The sequence below is a fragment of the Puma concolor genome, chromosome A2 (genome assembly GCF_028749965.1).
Source record: "Puma concolor isolate L17-30 chromosome A2, mPumCon1.1.hap2, whole genome shotgun sequence".
Classification (NCBI taxonomy): Eukaryota; Metazoa; Chordata; class Mammalia; order Carnivora; family Felidae; genus Puma; species Puma concolor.
The window spans coordinates 73,750,523-73,765,892 of NC_141668.1; positions in this window are offsets into that span (position 1 = coordinate 73,750,523).

Sequence of the window (15,370 nt, forward strand, 5' to 3'; positions counted from 1 at the left end):
TGAATGACCCATGCTTCTACTGTTGGACAAATATTTGCCTACCCATAAAACACTGGGAGATTTTATACAAAAGTGTTGACAACTTTGAATGGGGGTATAAGATCCAGGTGTCTTATGTTTTTCTTTCTTTCTAGTTGTTTCTGATTTTTTTTAATTGAACACATATTAGTTTTTCAATTAAAAAAAAATACGACATAGGGGTACCTGAGTGCTCAGTCGGTTAAGCGTCCGACCTCAGCTCAGGTCATGATCTCATAGTTCGTAAGTTTGAGCCCTGCATTGGGCTCTCTGCTGTAGGCAAAGAGCCAGCTTTTGATCCTGTCCTCTACTCTCTCTGCCTCTCACTAGCTCATTCTCTCTCTCTCTCTCTCTCTCTCTCACACACACACACACACAAAATAAATAAATAAAATTAAAAAAAAAAAAAGAAAGAAAAATACACAGTAAATGTTACGTTAAAAAAAAATAACCAAGATGGGAATGCAATCTGGTGTAGCCACTCTGGAAAACAGTATGGAGGTTCTTCAAAAAACTAAAAATAGAACTACCCTATGACCCAGCCATTGCACTACTAGGCATTTATCCACGGGATACAGGTGCTGTTTCAAAGGGACACATGCACCCCCATGTTTATAGCAGCACTATCAACAATAGCCAAAGTATGGAAAGAGCCCAAATGTCCATCGATGGATGAATGGATAAAGAAGATGTATATATATACAATGGAGTATTACTCGGCAATCAAAGAGAATGAAATCTTGCCATTTGCAACTACGGGAATGGAACTGGAGGGTATTATGCTAAGTGAAATTAGTCAGTCAGAGAAAGACAAATATCATATGACTTCACTCATATGAGGACTTTAAGATACAAAACAGATGAACATAAGGGAAGGTAAACAAAAATAATATAAAAACAGGGTGGGGGACAAAACAGAAGAGACTCGTAAATATGGAGAACAAACTGAGGGTTACAGGAGGGGGTGTGGGAAGGGGATGGGCCAATTGGGTAAGGGACACTAAGGAATCTACTCCTGAAATCACTGTTGCACTATATGCTAACTAATTTGGATGTAAATTTTAAAAAATAAAAAATAAAAAAAAAACAAGAACAGCAATGGAAAAAAATTAAAAGTATTGTTCCTAGATACTCTCAAACAATAAGAAAAGAGGGGAAAAGAGCGACCAGGACCCTTGGATAAAACCTGCCGCATAGGCTAAGAGGATTCTTGGTATTGTAATTTGGCAATACTTCCTTCATCAAAGAGAAAGAGGATCATGATAAAATGTAAAACCTTTGGTGGTTCGGTTCCTAAGATAAATTTCATATAAAAACAAGAGAAAGTAATAATAGCAAGAGATATTCTACAAAGTCTTTCTTGGTCATGAAAATTTTTTCTGTGCTTGCTGTTTTATAATAATTTTATCAAGAAATAGGGAAAACACCTCCTCACACCATCCCCACAAAGACCACAAGTGAATTAAGAGAAAAACATTGAAAAGATGCTATCCAGGGAGCTTAACTTTAAGTAATCTTCTTTTAAGAAAGGGGTCCTCACTGTCTGGATTATGAAAATAATTTCTTTTTTAAAAAAATATTTATGGGGGGGGGCCTGGGCAGCTCAGTCAGCTGAGCTTCCGACTTTGGCTCAGGTCATGATCTCACAGTTAGTGAGTTCGAGCCCCACGTCAGGCTCTGTGCTGACAGCTCAGAGCCTGGAGCCTGCTTCAGGTTCTGTGTCTCCCTCTCTCTTTCCCCTCCTCCACTCACACGTGTGCATGCTCCCTCTCTCTCTCAAAAATATACATTAAAAATTTTTTTTTTAATATTTATTTTTGAGAAAGAGAGAGAGAGAGAGAGTGCAGGGGAGTGGCAGGGACAGAGAGGGAGAGAGAATCCCAAGCAGGTTCTGCGCTGTCAGCATGGAGCCCAACTTGGAGCTCCACCTCACAAACCATGCTATCATGACCTGAGCCAAAATCAAGAGTTGGACACTTAACCAATTGAACCACCCAGGTGCTCCTAGCATTGACTATATTCTTTATGCTATGCTTTTTATTCCTGTGACACATTCATTCCATAATTGGAAGTCTGTATCTCCCACTCCCCTTCACCCATTTTGCCCATTCCCCCATACTCCTCCCCTCTGGCAACCATCAGTTTGTCCTCTGTAATTATAGGACTGATTCTGCTTTTTGTTTATTAAAAACATGGGCAGAGGATCTGAGTAGACATTTTTCCAAAAAAAAAAAAAACATACAAATGGCCAACAGACACATGAAAAGATACTCAACATTTCTAATCATCAGGGAAATGCAAATCAAAACCCAATGAGATATCACCTTACACCTGTCAGAATGGCTAGTATCAAAAACACAAGAAACAAGTATTGGCAAGGATGTGGGAAAAAAGGAACCCCCATGCATTGTTGGTAGAAATATAAATTAGCATAGCCACTGAAGAAAACAGTATAAAATTTCCTCAAAAAATTAAAAATAGAAATACAATATGATCCAAAAATTCTACTACTGAGTATTTACCCAAATAAACAGAAACACAAATTCAAAAAGATATATGCATGCACCCCTATTTTTATTGAAGCATTATATGCAACAGCCAGGATGTGGAAGCAGCCTGAGTGTCCATCAACAGACAAATGTATAAAGATTTAATAAACACACACACACACACACACACACACACACACACACACACACACACACCGAGGATATTACTCGGTCACAAAAAAGGATAGACTATTTTTAAGAGCAGTTTTAGGTTCACAGCAAAATTGAAAGGCAGGTACAGAGATTTCATATACTGTCTGCCTGCCTCCCACACACATACAACCTCCTCCACTATCAATATCCAGCACCAGAACAGCACGCTTGTTACAAATGATGAATATACACTGACTCATCATTATTACCCAACATCCATATTTTACATTAGGGTTCACTCTTGGTGTTGTATATTCTATGGGTTTTGACAAATGCATATCATATATATACATATACGTGTGTGTGTGTGTGTGTGTGTGTGTGTGTGTAGGCATGAATCCACCATTATAGTATCATTCAGAATAATTTCATTATCTTAAAAATCCTCTGTGCTCCACCAATTCATTCTTCCTTTCCCCACTAACTCCTGGCAGCCATTGATCCTTTTGCTGCCTTCATGGTTTTGCCTTTTCCAGAATGTCATATAATTGGAATCATACAGTAAGCAGCCTTTTCAGATTGGCTTCTTTCACTTAATAATTTGCATTTAATATTCTTCCATGGCTTTTCATGGCTTTACAGATCAATTCTTTTTAGTATTGAATAATGTTCCATTGTCTGGATGTACCACAGTTTATTAACTCATTCATCTACTGACGTTTGCTTCCAAGTCTGGCACTTATGAATAAACCTGCTACAAACATCAGTGTGCAGGTTTTGTGTGGATGTAAGTTTTCAATTCCTCCGGCTAAATACCAAGAATTGCAATTACTGGGTTGTAATGGTAAGAGTAGGTTTACTTTCGCAAGAAACCAACAAGCTGTCTTCCAAAGTGTCTGTACCATTTTGCATTCCCACCAGCAATGAATGTGAGTTCCTGTTGCTGTACATCCTTGTCACCATTTGGTGTTATCAGTGCTCTGGATTTTGGCCATTTGAATAGATGTGTAGTGGTATCTTGTTGTTTAAATTTGCAATTCTGTGGTGCAACACATAATGTTGTCCTTTTTATGTACAAATCACAGATATATAGTATATCTGTAGTATTAAATTTTCAAGGGGGTAGGAGAACAATTAGGTTGTTCCTTAAGTGGGCAATAATGAGATTTTTTAAAAATTAATAACTGGCCTGGTGGTCAGAGAGGCAGCATGAGGAAAAAGACACAGGACAGAAGAGAGGGCTAGCTCATGCTTAAGGCCTAGGACCTGGTGTCACAGGGAGTCTGAGCAACTATATATAAGGTACTGGCATAAAACTCAGTATGGAGAGCAGAGAGAAGTTAATTTTTATAACTTGATTGTATTACTCAGGGTTCTACAGAGAAACAGAACCCATAGGATGGATAGATAGATAGATAGATGTGTATATATATATACACATATGTATATATATATACACATATATTACACACATATACATATGTGTGTATGTATATATGTATATATATATATACATACACACATAATATATAAATATGTAAATATTAATAATTTTTTAATGTTTTTTTTATTTTTGAGATGGAGAGAGAGATTGAGACAGAGCACAAGCAGGGGAGGGGCAGAGAGGGAGACACAGAATCCAAAGCAGGCTCCAGGCTCCAAGCTGTCAACACAGAGCCTGATGTGGGCCTCGAATTCAAGTGCTGTGATCATGATCTCAGCCAAAGTCAGGTGCTTAACCAACTGAGCCACCCAGGTGCCCCAATACATAAACATTTAAACACACACACACACACACACACACACACACACACACACACACACAGAAAGAGAGAGAGAGAGAGAGAGAGTCACATTATTGAAGGTCTCTGTGCTTCAGCTTCTTCTGCTATAAAATGGAGATGATAATAGCATCTACCTCAGAGGATTGTTGTGAACAGTAAGTGCATGATAAATGTTTAAAAACCATATAAAACCAATGTGAATCAACAGTGGAATGTGGAAACAAAAAGCTAATTGAGCACACACAATAAATGCTAGTAGCACTTGGTGTTAATTTTTTAAATGGTGACTATTTTTGTCACTCTCACTCAGGTAATTCTCTACCTAACCTGGATACTGACCTTAAAAAGATAAATCTCTGGAAAGAGCGCAAATGTCCATCGACGGATGAATGGATAAAGAAAATGTGGTATATATATACAAGAGAGTATTACTTGGCAATCAAAAAGAATGAAATCTTGCCATTTGCAACTATGTGGATGGAACTAGAGGGTATTAGGCTAAGCAAAATTAGTCAGAGAAAGACAAATATCATATGACTTCACTCATATGAGGGCTTTAAGATACAAAACAGATGAACATAAGGGAAAGGAAGCAAAAGTAGCATAAAAACAGGAAGGGGAACAAAACATAAGAGACTCTTAAATATGGAGAACAAACAGAGGATTACTGGGGTTGTGGAAGGGGGGATGGGCTAACTGGGTAAGGGACACTAAGGAATCTACTCCTGAAATCATTGTTGTACTATATGCTAACTAACTTGGATGTAAATTAAAAAAATAAATTAAATTAAAAAAAAAAAGATAAATCCCTGCCATGTGGCCATCTAACCCTGGTCTGCCCTACAGAACTAACCCAGATATCTTTAGCATTTATAGGGAGCTCAAAGAGTCCCTGTAAGCCATTCCTTCATACTTGAAAACAGAGATGGATGATGAGTCCACCGTGGAAGGCCAATGAAATACCAACATAAGCTCTTCTCTACCCGGAGCTCCACAAGCTTTCAAGAGCAATAAAACTCATTATTCCAAAGTATTCCAGATACTCAGAGTATCTGGGAGTTTGTCTGTAACCAAGACAATAGGGCTCTCTGCAGTCCTCAAAACTCTCAAGTAAAGAAGAGATTTTAAACTTTGGATTTTTGACCAAACAGACCAGACTGTGGTGGAGCAATGACTTACCAAAAAAGCATTTCAGAGAGAAAAGGCACTTCTGTAAACTCAGATCTAGGAAAACAAAACTGAAATCAGCTTCCTTCCCCCACTTGCCAGTTTTCAACACGCTCATTTCTGAGACACACCCTGGAGTTTCCGAGCCAAGTGAGATAGAAGCAGAGGATAAATAAACTTTCATAAAAGCTAGAATGAAGAAAATATTTTTCTCTAACATTGAAGGAGGAAGGAAACACAAGATATTAGATGTTCTCTGCACTGAAATACATGGTTTTCCCCTCATATATGTAGAAGAAATTTGCAAGACAATCTGGGTTAAGTATAATATCTACTATTAATATTATTGTTACTATTACAGCATTTCGTTGAATAGGGAGGAATCTACTTTTCTGTTAGAGGATTGAAATATACCCCAAAACAAAAACAATATTTTGAGCCTAGAAATTCTAGACTATTCATTGCTGTGACAGGAGTCTGCTTTGTATTAGTTGAAAAATGAGTCATAACATTCCAGAAAAGATGTCATTGAAAACAAGAGGCATTTTTATTGATGAAATCCCCTAAGGCATTAGCAGTATCTTCAGAAATAACATATGATGAAAATTTAAAAATGTACTTTACATTAATCAAACATATCTTCCACCATCTACTCTAAGGAGTAGGCATCTGCCATAACATAAAACTCAGATGTCAGTGTCAGATGATATATAGAGAGTGACAGACAGAGGCAGAGGCAGAGGCAGACAGAGACAGAGACAGACAGACTACCACAGGAAGTCCTTGAAATTATGGCAGCTTTCTGTTCCTGGTAAAAATCCTAGGTTTATGTCTAACTTCCCCCAAAGGAACAAGGTGCAAGAGAATATATGGAGGGGGATTACATTTCTCAATAAAGGCCTGATTTTCAACTGTCTTTAAAAAGCTAGCAAACCCTACAATTAACACTACAATTAATAAATATATGTGTGTGTGTGGGAGGGGCGGAGGGGGTGGCGCTGGGTCACTCAGTTGGTTAAGCGTCTGACTCATGGTTTCCGCTCAGGTCATGATCTCATGGTTGGTGGGTTTGAGCCCCACATCGGGCTCTGCGCTGACAGTGCAGAGCCTGCTTGGGATTCTCTCTCTCTCTTCCTCTCTCTCCTCCCCTCCCTCACTCACACTGTCTCTGTTTCTCTCAAAAATAAATAAATAAACTGAAAAATATATATATGCAGTTAAGTAACAAATTGTGTTTCCTTTTTTTATACTCATTGCTGAGCTCAGAACTAAAATTTCAGGCCATTATAGTAAAGCATATATAATTGAAAACAATTATTTTTTTTTAATTTTTTTCAACGTTTATTTATTTTTGAGACAGAGAGAGACAGAGCATGAACAGGGGAGGGGCAGAGAGAGAGGGAGACACAGAATCGGAAACAGGCTGCAGGCTATGAGCGGTCAGCACAGAGCCCGACGCGGGGCTCGAACTCACGGGCCGTGAGATCATGACCTGAGCCGAAGTCAGACGCTTAACCAACCAAGCCACCCAGGCGCCCCAAAAACAACTATTTTAGACACTAACTCTACTCCATGCTTTCACCTTTCTTTCCCCTCTTACTTTTCTGCCATTAGCCTTCCCCCGATTTTGTTACCCGAGGGCTTTCGTACAAGTGTGATTCCATATCACTTTCTAAACTATGCAATAAACCATTTCTGGAACAAGGGATGGTATAAAGAAATCATGACTATGTGAAATAACGAATGGTGGCATAAATGGAGAAAACCCAGATGTTAGACAGCAGTCATTCTTCCGGTATATATTCGCCCAGGGTGGCATTTTCAACAATTTTTTGAAAAATTAAGTTATTGAAACATACTCCTATCAAGACTCTGACAAAGGCTATAGGATAAGCCATGTGAAAGTGAAAGCTTTTTTATTACAATGTAAAGATCCATAATCTGGTAGAGAAAATCATCAAAAGTCATTCTTTTTTCACTTGTTCACATTCCTGACCATTCAGGACTAGCTTCCCACCTCCCAACTCTTATATGAGAACCTGGCTTTTCATTTGTACATGTGTATGGTGTGCAGCTTGTGCATAAGGGCTGAGCTTGTATAACTGTGACAGAAAGTCAGAGAGACCCCAAGAGAAGTATACTGCCAGGATGGGGCAAGAGATTGGGCATGGCGAATTCAGGAGCCTGAGCATAGCTGGCATCAGAGTGATCAAGAACTCCTGATTTAGGTGTTACATTGGTGTGGGTGCAACCAAAGTGAGCTGCACTTTTACAGGGTGGAGTAGATGGCACATAGTGGATCTCATGGATACATGAAAATGACTTAGACAGTAGAGTAACTGGAGGAGAGTAGGGTAAAAAGACATTGAATCAACAGTGACATGTGAAACCAAAAGTTTTCCCATAATCTGAGGCTGCAGTTGTAATTCTCCAATGAAACTTTTAGACTTCATATGCCCAGAATTGAATTAATCACTATCCTTGATTGCTAATACACCTTCATTTTTTTTAATGCAAGTACCTCTTTTATTCATCTGTGTATCATGTATCTTGAGGCATCATTTCCTTTCAAATGAAGTATAATGTTTATGAAAGGAACAAATCATAAGGGTACAGCTCTATGAAATTTTTATGTGTATTCATCAGCATAACCAGTAACAAGATCCACACATAGACATAAATATTTTTATCCTATCAGTTTTCCTTGTGTCCCTTCCCAGAAAATATCTTCCTCCCAAAGGTAACCACTACTCTGACTTTTGCTGCAATAAATTAATTTTGCCTGTTCTTGAACTTCGTATAAATGAAGTCCTACAATGTTTTCTATTGTTACTGGCTTCTTTCATTCAACATCAGACATGTGAGATTCATTCATGTTGTTGCCTGTAACACTCTAATCTGTTTCTTTATAATTGCTGAGTCATAGGATCAGTGTACATTTAACTTTATTGAAACCGAATTGTTTCCAAAATTGGCTGAAGCAATTTATATTCCTACTAACAATGTGTGAGAGTTCTACTGACTCCACATTGTCACCAACATTTGGTATTGTCAGTCTATAATTTCAGCCATTCTTCTGAATAGTATTACCTCATTGTAGTTTTATTTTGCATTCCCATAATGATTAAAGATTTGGGAGCACTTCTAGATTCCAATCCATCATATCCACTCATGTGACTGTCAAAAGCCCCACTGGTTTCTCTTCCTCTCAGTAGGCCAACTCTGATCCTCAACTCCAGCCCAGAATCAGCAAATGCTTCCCTAGCAAGGGATCTTCCCTCTCTGGCATTTTAGCTCATCCAGTCCTTATCATCAAGTCTAGCTACAACTGTATAATAACTTCAAAAATAACTTTTATAATTTATCTGATTTTTTTCTATTTGTTGCAGTGGGAGTGTTGGTAGCCTGCTGTGATCTATGATATCACACGGGGAAGTGGGACCTTTTCCATTTCTTCTTGGGACATTTTTGGTAAGTTATATTTTTCAAGGAATGTTTTCAATTTATTTCAGTCTTCATATTTATTCAAAGTTGTCTGCAATTTCCTCTAATCCTTAGAATTTTTATAGCATGTGATATTGGTTAGTTTTTTCATCATTTTTAGTTCTTGGTTACTCTTCACAGGTGTGTCAATTTTATTATTCTTTTTTAAAAAATTTTTTAAATGTTTTTATTTATTTTTGAGAGAGAAAAACATAACGCAAGAGGGAGAGGGGCAGAGAGAGAGGAAGACACAGAATCCAAAGCAGGCCCCAGGCTCTGAACTGTCAGCACAGAGCTTGACTTGGGGCTCGAACTCACCAACTGTGAGATCACGACCTGAGCTGAAGTCAGACGCTTAACAGACTGAGACACCCAGACGCCCCAATTTTATTACTCTTTATGAAGGACAACTTTTGGGTTCCTTTGATTCTATTGTAATTTTTGTTTCTATTTCATAGATTTCTGTTCTCATCTTTATTTTCTCCTTCCTCTACTTCCTTCAAGTTTATTCTATTCTTCTCTGAATTTATTCGATTGATATTTAGTTCATTCAATTGAAAGATTTTCAGTCCTTCTTCTAATTTTATAAAAGCATTTAGGCCCTAAATACCTCTCCAAGTATTGTTGACACTATCTTTCAAGTTTTCAAATGCAGCTTGCTTGCTTGCTTGCTTTTTCTCTTTCTTTCTTTTAGAAAGAGAGTGTGCATGCGAGGAGGGGAGAGGGGCAGGGAGAGAGAGAAAATCTTTTTTATTAACTTTTAAAAAAATTTTATTTATTTATTTTGAGAGAGAGTTGGGGGCAGAGAGAGGAGAGAGAGAATCCTAAGCAGGCTCCACACTGTCAGCATGGAACCCAAAGCAGGGATCAAACTCATGAATTGTGAGATCACAACCTGAGAAAGTTAAGAGTTGGATGCTTAACCAACTGCGCCACCCAGGTGCCCTAAGAGAGAATCTCAAGCAGCTCCACGCTCAGTTCAGAGCTTGACACAGGGCTCAATCCCACAACCCTGGGATCATGACCCAAGCCAAAATCAGGAGTTGGACATTCAATTGACTGAGCCACCTAGATGCCCCCAAATGCAGCATTTTAAATAAAAATTGTATATATTTAAAGTGTACAACATGATGAGTTAATATGCATATACGTAGTGAAATGATTATGACAGTCAAGCTAATTAAATATCATCCATCTCTTCACAGTTACCATTGATTGTGTGTGATAAGTGTACTTGAAATCTATTTCTTAGATTTCAGTGTTCAATATGGCATTGTTAGGTACAGTTTCCATGCTTGTACATTAGATCTCTAGCTTATACATCCTAGAGAACTGCAAATTTGTACCCTTCGACCTATATCTGCCCATCTCTTCCCCCTCCAGCCCCTGGTATCCGTCATTCTATGTGCTTTTACCTTGTTTTGTTTTGTTTTTAGATTCCACATAAAGGTGAGATCAGACAGTATTTATGTTACTCTTTCTGGCTTATTTCACTGAGCCTAATGTCCTCCAGGTTCATCCTTGTTGTCACAATGGCAGGATTTCCTTCTTTCTCATGGCTGAGTAAGATATAGCACATCTTCTTTATCCATTTATCCACTGATGGACACTAAAGTTGCTTCCATATATTGACTATTGCAATGAGCGTGGGGGTATAGATGTCTCTTCAAGATCTTGATTTCATTTCCTTTGGATATATACCTAGATGTGGGATAGGTGGATCATATGGCAGTTCTATTTTTTATTTTTTGAAGAAGCTCCGTACTTTTTTTCATAGTGATTGGACCAATTTACATTCCCAGCAACAGTGCATGAGCATTCCCTTTTCTCCACCGCTTCACCAAAACTTGTTATCTATTGTCTTATTTCTTTTTCTTTTTCTTTTTTTTCCTACCATGGTGCTGGGGCAGGCCGTATGCCTGGGTCCATGGGAGCCAATCTAGAGTTTGGGTCTTATGGGACCTGGCCCACACTGAGAGTCTAAGCCCACAGGATCTGGCCTGGTACCGGAATGAGGCAGGAGCCTGGGTATGTGGAAGCCCACCTGGGTCTGCAGGGACTTTGCTATTAGGATTAATACTACATTATAAAATGAACTGGGAAATATTCCCTCTTTTACTGCTTTCTAGAAGAGATTGTGTAGAATCAGTGTTAATTATTTAAATGTCCAATAGAATTCTCCAGTGAACCTATCTAGGCCTGGAGATTTTTCTTTGGGGGGAGTGTTTTTTGTTTTTTTTTTTTAATTAAAAATCGAATCTTCTATAAAGTTATGGGACTATGCAAAGGATCAATTTCATATTGAGTGAGTTGTGGAAGTTTGTGGTTTTTGAGAAATTGGTCCATTTTAATTGAGTTGTCCAATTTATGTGTTTGAAGCTGTTCATAGTACTCCCATATTGACCTTTTGATGTCTACAGGGTTTTAAATAATACCGTTTCATTTCAAGTGTTGGTAAATTGTGTCTGCTCTTTTTCATTCTTTGTCAGTTTTGGTAGAGGTTTGTCAATTTTATTTATTTTTTTTTTAATTTTTTTTTCAACGTTTATTTATTTTGGGACAGAGAGAGACAGAGCATGAACGGGGGAGGGGCAGAGAGAGAGGGAGACACAGAATCGGAAACAGGCTCCAGGCTCTGAGCCATCAGCCCAGAGCCTGACGCGGGGCTTGAACTCACGGACCGCGAGATCGTGACCTGGCTGAAGTCGGACGCTTAACCGACTGCGCCACCCAGGCGCCCCGAGGTTTGTCAATTTTAATGATCTTTTTTAAGAAAGCAAATATTTGTTTCATTGATTTTCTCCATTATTTTTCTATTTTCAATTTAGTTAGTTTCTGCTCTTATCTTTATTATTTCCTTCCTTCTGCTTGCTTTGGGTTTATTTTTCTCTTCTTTTTCAAGCTCTTCTAGATTTTTGAAGCAAGAGCTTACATGATTTTTCTTCAACTTTTCTTTTCTAATATACACATTTATCACTAGAAATTTTCCTTTCAACACTGCTTTAACTGTGCCCCACAAATTTTATTATGTTGTATTTTCATTTGCATTCATTGCAATGTATTTTTTAATTTCACTTGAGACTTTTCTTTGATCCATGAATTATTTAGGAATGTGTTGTTTTAGTGTTCAGCAATTTTCCTCTTAATTTTCTGTTACTAAATTACTAATAAGATTCTATCATGATTGGCAAACATATTCTGTATGATTTCAGTTCTTTAAATTGTTGAAATTTGTTTTATCATTTATCTTGGGCACTTGAAAAGAATGATATTCTGCTGTTGTTGGATGAACTGTCCTATAATTGTGGTTTGGAAGGTATTGGTTGATGGTGTTAAATTCTTCCATATCCTCAGTTATATTCTGTCTAGTTGTTCTATCAATTGTTAAGAGAAAGGTACTGAAATATCCAACTATAATTGTGGGTTTGTCTAAGACAGTAAGTTCTATCACTGTTTCCTTCAACTTCCTTCTTTGATGCACACACTTTTAGGATTGCTATGTCATCTTGTTAGATTGGCTTATCATTATGTAATATTCCTCTGACTCTGGTTATTTTTTCTCTGTAGTCTACAGTCTTTATCTGACATTAATATAGCCATTCTTGTGTTCATTACATATCTTTATCCATATTTTTACTTTCAACCTGTCTATATTATGTTTTGAGTGAGTATCTTACAAAAAGGATATAGTTGGGTCATATTTTTAATTCACTCTACTTACTAATTCTGCCTTTTAATTTCTATACGTAGGCAATTTATATTCAATATAATTATCGGTATGTTGGGACTTATATCTACTATTTTTTTTTTCTGTTTGCTCTCTCTGGTTTTCATTTCTCTGTCTTATTTTCCTGACCTCCTATGGTAACTTGAAATTTTTTTACAATTCCACTTTTATCTACAGTGTTTTTGAGTGTATAATTTCATATAGCTTTTTCTAATAGTTGCTCTAGATGCTACATTATACATACATAACTTTCAACAATCTAATGGTGTTATCTTACCAGCTTGAATGAAGTGGAAAAAATCTTACTTCCCTTTTCACCCCCTTACCCTATCCCACTTATAATTATCCACATATATCGTTATCTCAAATATGGCCACTACATACATTTAGAACCATATCAGACAGTGCTTCAATAATCAAACATAATTTAGAAAACCAAACAAGAGACAGCTTATTATATTTACTAACATTTTTACTTAGTGTGTTCTTTTTTCCTTCCTAATGTTTCAAGGTTCCTTCTCTTATCATTTCCTTTCTGTTTGGAGAGATTCCGTTAACCATTTTTCTAAGGTAAGTTGTGTAGATTATACAATTTAACATTCTTATCAACAGTGCATAAGGGGTCCCTCCAGTTTCTCAATATCGTAACCAAGACTCAACATTTACTGTTTTTTAATAGCAGTCATCATAATGGATGTGAAATGATACATCATTGTGATTTAGGTTTGCATTTCTCTAATGATTAGTGATGTTGCTCATTTCCATATACTTGTCTGGCATTTGTTTATCATCTTTGGAGAAATGTTTATTCAAGTCCTTGACTATTTTTTAATTGGGTTATTTGTGTTGTTGAATTGTAGGAAGTTTTTTTAATATATATTCTGGATATTAACCCTTATCAAATATATTTGCAAATTATTTTGCAAATATTTTCTCTTATCCCATAGCTTGTCTTTTCATTCTGTTAATTGTGTTTTTTGCTGCACAGTGTTTGAATTTAATGTAGTCCTACAAAAGGCTACTTTTAAAGTCCTACTTCAAATCTAAAGCAATTTTCCCCTTCCACTCTCTTTTTCTCTTCCCAATTTAATTTATTTTTTTTTTAATGTTTACTTTTGAGACAGAGATAGAGCACAAGCTGGGAAGCGGCAGAGAGAGAGGGAGACACAGAATTTGAAGCAGGCTCCAAGGTCTGAGCTGTCAGCACAGAGTCTGAGGCGGGGCTCGACCTCGCTAATGGTGAGATCATGACCAGAGCCAAAGTCAGACGCTTAACTGACTGAGCCACCCAGGTTCTGCTTCCCAATTTTTTTTAAATGTGAGCTTCTCAATCTCTATAGGCTAAATTATTGAAAGAAATTTCACCTAACTCACTTTTTTTAGAAGGCATTACATCTTCTAGGTTTCTGGTTGTCATAGTGTTGTAAAGAAGTGAAATTTCTGCCAATTTTGCATATCTTTGCCTATTTGGCATTAATATAGATGTAAGGTATATTTTATTCACTCTCTATGCATACAGGAGTTATTAACCAAAAAAATAATAGGCTTAACTTTGGACCATTGCTGTGTCACCTTTATGTCTGGAAAGGAAGGTAAATCCAAATCTGAATTTGTGTCTACCACTCTGAGGCAATATTCCTGTGTATTATATCATGGAAGTGGGCATATATTATCTGCTTGCCATAATTCCCCAGGCTTGTCTTCTCTGTTTATATGATTTATTCCATGATGGTTTCACTGGAATGGTTCACATTTTTTTTGGAGCCATTTTTGGATCATACTTAGAGCTGACTATCATTATTTGGAATTTATTTTTTCTAACCATTAGTATGTTTCCATAACTCAGATTGCCACTAATTTTCCAGATATGAGATTTCCAATTTGTAGATCAAACAGCAATTATTAACCAGAAATCAGTCGTTATCTATTATGTGAAAAATCACTCTGATATAATAGTAGCCTCCAAGATCACTACCCAGGAAGCTATCTCAGAAGTCATGGAACAAAATGACTCACAGATCAAATTAAGATGCTTAAGGCAAATACCTTATTAAATCAATTAAAATACACAACAAAAAGTAGAGGGGAGGAGATGGGTAACATGCTTTGGATAAGGCACAAGATGGGTAGAAAGATCTTATTACCTGAGTTATGCAAGTTCATATATCCTCTCTCCCTCTCTCTGCTGTATCAGCATTCTCCACTGATTGTGTAATTTTGAGAACCAGAGTTGAGGTCTGTCCAAGGCAGTTCCACAGCGGGGAGACACCCTGGGTTGATACATACATTTGCTCTAATCAGAGAGATGCGGAGGGGCACATATGCCTGACCACAGCTATAGCTCATCAATTAGCCTGACAAGCAGCTGTGGATTCCTTGAGTAGAGGATACAAGGGATCAGAATGCGTATCACCACTGGGTGACCCAATTATGACCTCAAAGTATCAAATGCTTCATGTGTGTTATGAATATTTGATATCTATTTGGTCCTTCTATTCCTTCCTATGTTTAACACTCATATGCTCTATTTACTTTATCTACATCTATCA